Here is a 7089-nt window from a genome sequence, read left to right on the forward strand (position 1 = left end):
AATGGCTCTTGCTGACCAGTGAACTTTGCATCAGATTGTTAGGAGGTGGTTAAAATTTGTGGAGCTTGAGGAAGAGTGAGATTTAAGACGACACTTCAGAGACCAGAAGAGCCACCTTTCTGAGAGGCAGGAGACCATGGACACAGGCAGCACTGAAACGTATGGGAAGAAAATAGACAAGTTTCCTTGTCAAGCAGTGTTAACCTGAGATGGCAGTAGGGAATCTGTTAAAAAGACTGAATGAAAAGTGAATATAAAAAGTTGTTCAGTGCCTTGAAACAAGAATTGGAAGACAGGGAGCAGTCAGCTGCAAAAAGGCAATGATGCGAATGACTGACAGGTAAAAAATGTAATTGATTGTATTCATCATTCAGGATCAGTGGGCCTGGCAGAGTTAACATTTCCATCTCCAGCACTAAAGATATTGAAAAATTGTATTTTATCTCTGGAATCTGTTTACATTCTTTGGTCTAGCTACCTAGGGTAAATATTTACATCTTATTCATTGCTCTTGAAGTACTGACTTGTAATATGACAGCAATGTCAAGATGTTTTGCAGTCTTTCTTCTGTGTCACATTTCAAGCTTTCTGTTAGCTATTTGAGTAACAGTTCTATAGAATTTCTTTTGCTTAGATATGATTCTCTTCTTGAAATGCAATCTTTTGAATTGCTTTGAGACTTAACATTTTATTAAAAAATTCAATTCATTCCTCTAGAAAGATAGAGAGCCTTTGTGAAATGTTTTCCTGTCATGACCAGAATGTTTACTGCTTCTTGGTTGTACATACTGGAAGAGGACTCTAAGGATGGGTAGCAAAATAGGTTTTGCTACTGTCAGATTTTGTCTCCATCCTCATATCACCCGAGGACTTTGTTTTCATTTTCTTGGGATTCTTTTTCTCCTTTCAAGTGTTATGGTTGTAAAAAATAGAGAGAAAAAAAAAAAGAAAACAACAGACCAAACCTAAACCAAAACTCTCATAGCATGCTTTTTATGGCATATGCTATTGATCCGTATAGTGGATTTCAGGTTAAAAGTAGGGTGCAACAAGACATGGCCTTTGGGGTGTGACAAGAAGTGGCCCTTGGTCTGTGCTAGAATGTTTACATTCTTAGTCCTCTTGCCTCATTTTGAGTAAGTGTCTTTCATTTCTTTTCATTACTTCAGGTAAGTAATGTGCAAAACTGGCAGAGTTTATAGACTCGCTTATGCGATGTGTTGAACGTCGGTAATTCCATCCGTGTTTGCTGGAGTTGAGGCAATGCTGCCTCACACAGAGCGTCGTGTGGGATCAGGGGCCTCAGCCTGCCGAGCTCCCCACCCTCTGTCTGCAGCTGCACGGGACACAGTGGTCTGGGGAAACTACTGCTAATTTCAAGATTTAGTTATTTTCTGTGAAAGATTTCTACTAGAGTAGGATATGGACAGTATCCTGCCCATAATTATACTTGGATGTGGCTAAAACATTCTATATGCTGCTGCTTATGGTGTGAAAACACTCTGCTTCCTGCTTTATAACCCAGGAGAAAGATAGAAGTCCCAGTGCCAAAGAAGTAAGCCAGAAATACTTAAGGAGGTATGATTGGGCTGCAATGCTGAGGGATTTTCACTGCAGAATTAAGGTCTAAAAAATAGCTTTACATGACTAGAGTGTGATCAAGTGCTGCTGTTAGTTTGAGTGTCAGTGTTTCCATGGCAAGTGTGGAATTTATTTGCTTGCCTTATTATTATGAAATATTTAACTTTTCTGTCCTATGAGTTCAAATTTAATATGTGAAGCTGCCCTACGTTCATGGATCTTCTGACTCAATATTAGTTTGAGGTGTCAGAATTTTTTACAAGTTTATTGTCAAGAAAATTAATGCATACTGACTGGGAACAGATACTTTACTGAACTGCTAGTAAATCAAAAAGAGAGTAGTGTAGATGTTAGGCTGAAAAAGGGAATGAACCAAGAATCTTCTGTTACTGGGCATATCTGAGATTTTTTCCAGATTATATAGATATAATCTATACAGATATAAACTGCCAGTGCTGTATTTTTTCAAAGTGGTTGTGGCATTCTACATTCTCTCTTTTGATAAGTACTGTTATCAGTCTAAATAATCCAAATCCCCAGTAAAGTTCTATTTTTTTATATAGAAACTCCATTGAAGTTAACAGTTACTTTATTCATATTTGCCTTTGAGAAATAAGCTATTTTTTTGTTAAAGGATTTATAATTGAGCAGCTAGTAATATGCACTTTAATTTTTTAGTTTTAAGTATTTTGCATCAAGCACAAATGTATATAAGTTAATATGTCCAGAGGAATGATAGAATTTCCATTAGCTGAGTCCATTCAGGTTAAGAATATAGTTGTTTGGGGTTTTTTTTCATATTCTAATTATGGAACCTTGGGGCATTTCTGGTTCTACAAATGATGCATGTATGTAAAACTGTTTGCCGGATCAGGATTTTTAGAATAAAAGATCTCTTCTCTTCATGTGGCATTAACTTTTGACTAAAATCAAGGAATAGGACATAGCCAAGATCAAGACCTCAGCAACAACCTCCTATGGAATTTTATGGAAGGCTCATGTGCGTGATGTCTACCATAAGGGCCTTAATTACATTTTCTTACTTGTACATATAGTAATCATCTATGCAAATTGGCATTTTCCTAGATAAAGTGGGTTAATGCTTTTCAAACATCCCTTGGACTTCTCTCATGTGTCTGTGTGGGCAGATGTGTTGGGGACAAAAAAAACAGCTGGAGTTTATTGCTGTAGAGCCAATATCTCCAGCTATTTTGACAGGAACTCAGGTGGAATTTGGAACCAGTGTGGCTATAGCAGGAAAGGGTGGAAGAATTTGCAGTTAAACTTCAGGCTGTTCTAGAAAGATACTCAGAGCTAAGCTTGAAATCCCATTCTTTCTCTTTTCCAAGGTGCAAGAGGGTGAGTGGCTGTGCACCCCTCACACATAAAACCATTCACACTTTGGAGATCCATGCCACTGCCTGGGCAAAATAGTGAGTAAAATATGCAGTGTCTCATCAGCCTTAAGAAGCAAACAATTTTTCACAGTTTAAATGCTATTTGGATACAGTGTGGCACTGGCAATCCATTTAGAAAAATCCCATTTTTAAGCTGATAAACTAAGCAGCATAATGTTTATAAATGGGAAACCTCAATAAGCCTTCTTGTTAATCTCTATACAGCAGAGGTAAGAGCTTGTTCCCAGTTTATGTAAATAAAAGAGTAACCCTCATTCAAGAAAACTCTCTTGGAGTAGAATTTGGAAATAAGTTAAACAATCCAACTCCAGGTTTAGTTCTGATGTGACACCATCACTACTGCAGATGAATAAATATATACCTAAGTGTGAATAAATACCAACTTTTGTATTGTGACAGTTCTTCAAAGCAGACTATTTTATGCCACAGACGGAATATAACTTGTATGTTATTCAGTATGAGTAAACATACCACAATCTGGTCTTAAACCAGATCTTTTCTTCCATATGTTCCTATTGTTTCCATATGCCCTTTCAATCAGCTGAAAGCAATATAAAAACTAAGATTGAAAAATATACTAATTGATTGTAAATATTTAGGCAGGAATTTATATGCATATTGACATATAACTAATAGAGGTACTTGTATATACATACAGATTTGCATACCGTGTGTTATGCATACACACTCAACAAGTCTTGACTATTTTGTTAGTATTGGTAACAAATGTCAGTCATTTCAGTATGTATATTATCTATGTAACAGATGGGTACCCAAGACTTTGCTGGCAGGATTTTAGCACTGTTCAAATATTTGTTCTTTAGGGTATGCCATGGTCTTCTGACATCAAGAGAAGTGAGTTAAATATGTGGGGTTTGACATATTGCTACTTACTGGAGGAAAACTATCAAGAAACACTACACTTGGCAATAATGAAGTACGCTTTTAGAACAAACTATGCTACTACTGACTTGTGTATTTATAAATAAAAGAATGATCCAATGGAGAATCCATCTATCTTTCTCTTTGGCATCTTTAAATGGATAGTGCCACAAGGGTTTTTTTTCATAATATGAATGTACTTCCACTCAGTTCAATATTTTGGAATCATATCACTGAAATTATTAGTGTTGTTCAGACATACTCAGCCATTGTTGTGTAGTTGTTCTAAAGTAAAGAAGTGGCGGCATTGATATTTCTTGATTTTTCTCATCTTTCTTTGAATTGATAAGTTTATTTCAAGGGCTAAAAGGTGTGACTGTGAAAAGCACTTACTACGCTGGACACTGTCCATTAAATTCATTAGTGATTTTTCACCAGACTTATTTGAAACATGGTTGGGCTTATACTAACTTCTTTTAGAAACGTTAGTTAATGGATAGAGGATGATAGAATTTTACCTATCCAAAATTCTTTGTCCTCATCAAACCACCTGAGGGTGATATGAGGCCCTTTTCCATGTACAAGCCCATGATGAGAAATCACTGACTATTGGGACTGAATCCTTGCCCAGAGACTTCTGTCATTTCCAGAGGCTGTGAGAAGTAAGAGAATTTACTCATCTATCGAGCCAAAGCCCTTTAATAAAAAATATTTTATTGAAATAAGTAAGTAAATGTGTTGCATTAAATCTCAATCCCGTCTAACAGATAATGGACCACCATAACATTGCTGGTAATTTAAACATTGGGCAGAGCATCAGCAGCAGCTTCTTTAAAGAAATTTAGATTGCATCTTAAGGTATGCCATCACTGACAGAAGTACCTTAGATGAATGCAAGGACCTATTTATGTTTATCAGAGACTATATGATACAACTGTTAATATGACAGAACTAAATACTTTGGCTTTGGACTCAGACCTTATTACATGATATGTCAGCCTACCCTCCAGGCTTTCTGGATTAGTATTTCCAGCCTGTCCTGACTTCATACCATTGATTCTTCAGTTAGGGGTAATCAAAGGTCATTAATAGTGAAAAGCTCACTGTAATTGACCAGTCAACTAATTTTAATTATGGCAATATAAAAGAGTGTCAGGTGCTAGACCCCTACACAAAGGGTTAGTTAATAGGCAGATTCTTCCTGGCAGAAATACTGCCTGGATCCCGTTAGCTCTAGCTAAGGGCTGTAGAAGAGTTTTCTGCTTTATCTCTCAAGCTGAAGAAATAGCGAAAAAAAGACTGGTAGAAAAAAAAAAGGTTCTGAAAAGTCATATTCAGCAGAAATCTTGGGCTGTTCTTTAATGCTTGTGCTTTGTGTACAGATAAAAACATGCAGATAAAACTTCTCTGAGTTAGAAGCACCAATTATAGGAATGATACCCTTTAAATTTTGCCATGCTAGAAGCTTGCGTACGTACACTGAATAAAGAGGATAATCTTTTGCTTTTCCATTTCACAGCACGCTGGTAACGTTTTTTAATCTGTAGGAACCCAAAGTTCATTGTCTGCTGATAAGGTACCCCAAGAGCAACAGAAATGTCAAATTTTTGCATACTCCAAGAGTTCTCAGTACTGAAAACTGATCTTCAGTTTCATTCTCCTGAAAGCCTTAATCTCATACATACCTTTCAACTTTTAATGACTTTCCTAAGAATAATGTCCAAGATAACGAGAAAGGAAATAATGTAGGAACAAAAAATGTCAGAGAAATAATTTGTTTCATGTTCGTATGTGGACTGTCATATATTTCTTTTTTTCCTTTGAGATAGAAATAAGATTCCTGCTGATATTTAGGGAACTGTTTGGTTAGCAGCCTTCATAGATTTTAAAAAAATAAGGTGTGCTTTACTGAAACAAAAAATGCTAAGGTAAAGGGATACAGACTTTTTCAAGTGTAAAAGAGTTGCTATATTGACAGGAAGACTCAATTCATGTTCTTTAACTATTCCAATCGGTATATGAACTAGTTCCAAACTGAATAGCTCAAAACATGAAAGAGTTGTTAATTAGTTTTGTTCACAGTGCTCTGTTTTACAAATATGATTAGTCATTTGTGGTACCTCAGCTTCTCAGTATTTCACTGAAGACCTGTCAGACTGGTTATGTTTTCCAAATATTATCAAAATTCCGTCTCCTGAAAATAAAGCAGACTCCAGTTAGAAACTGAAGACAGATTATGTGGAGTTTGGAAAATATTACTCATATATTTTAAAAAGCTTTCATTTATGTAAAATAAATCTTACAAAACATAGAATTCAATATTCTATCCTACCGAATATTCAATATATTAGGATTTTTAAACATACAAGTTATCACAGTGTACTACATGTAAAAAAACAAGGTAACTGCTAAGCAGTTTATCTTAAAAATGAACTCTCTATATATTGAATGAAGATGTAAAGGTTGAAAATGTATTCTTTAAATCTGATTTATTAACTAATCTACCCCTTCTGGGTGAGGTTTCCATTATCATATAAATAAATGTGTCTATGTAGATCAATGCTTGTGGGATCTCTGGTTGGTTTTTTTTTTTTTTTTTGTACTTTAGCAGAAGAATGGCTGTGTGTGATCACAGCTAACCCCTACAAGGATACTGGCATCTCTATTATCTGTACATTGAGTGTGATCATTAACTGCTAGCTGGGAAGACAGCAGTAGAAAAATCAATACAACTTTGGTCAGAGGAAAAATAAGCCAGGGGTGATAGTTGGGGGAATGATCCTTCTACAAATGACATTTTGTCCAATGTCTGAGTGGGGGCAACGCATCATGATGCAAATGCAACAGAGAGTGGAGATAAAAATCAATTCTGACTTACCAGACATATAGAATAGTGTTGGAAATGGCACAGTGGAACACATAATGGCCCTTTCATGAGGGCCTGTAATAGCACATGAAACTGACAAATGACCACCAATGGAATGATATTTAAAAATGTCGTTGGAATTCCCATGGTGTCAGTGTCACCAGGTGATGTAAATATAAAACCTGCAATGCAGCCAATCAACCTAGCTCTCATCTGGTTGCTGTGAAGCAGCCCATGTTCTCTCAGACCTTGGTGAAATTCAGTGTTGCCACATAAAGATCTGATTCTCCTGATTTCAGTAATCAATATTGACTTAGACATTTTCCAGTAGTTAATGGGAAC

This window comes from Zonotrichia leucophrys, chromosome 3 (genome assembly GCF_028769735.1).
Source record: "Zonotrichia leucophrys gambelii isolate GWCS_2022_RI chromosome 3, RI_Zleu_2.0, whole genome shotgun sequence".
In the NCBI taxonomy this organism is placed as follows: Eukaryota; Metazoa; Chordata; class Aves; order Passeriformes; family Passerellidae; genus Zonotrichia; species Zonotrichia leucophrys.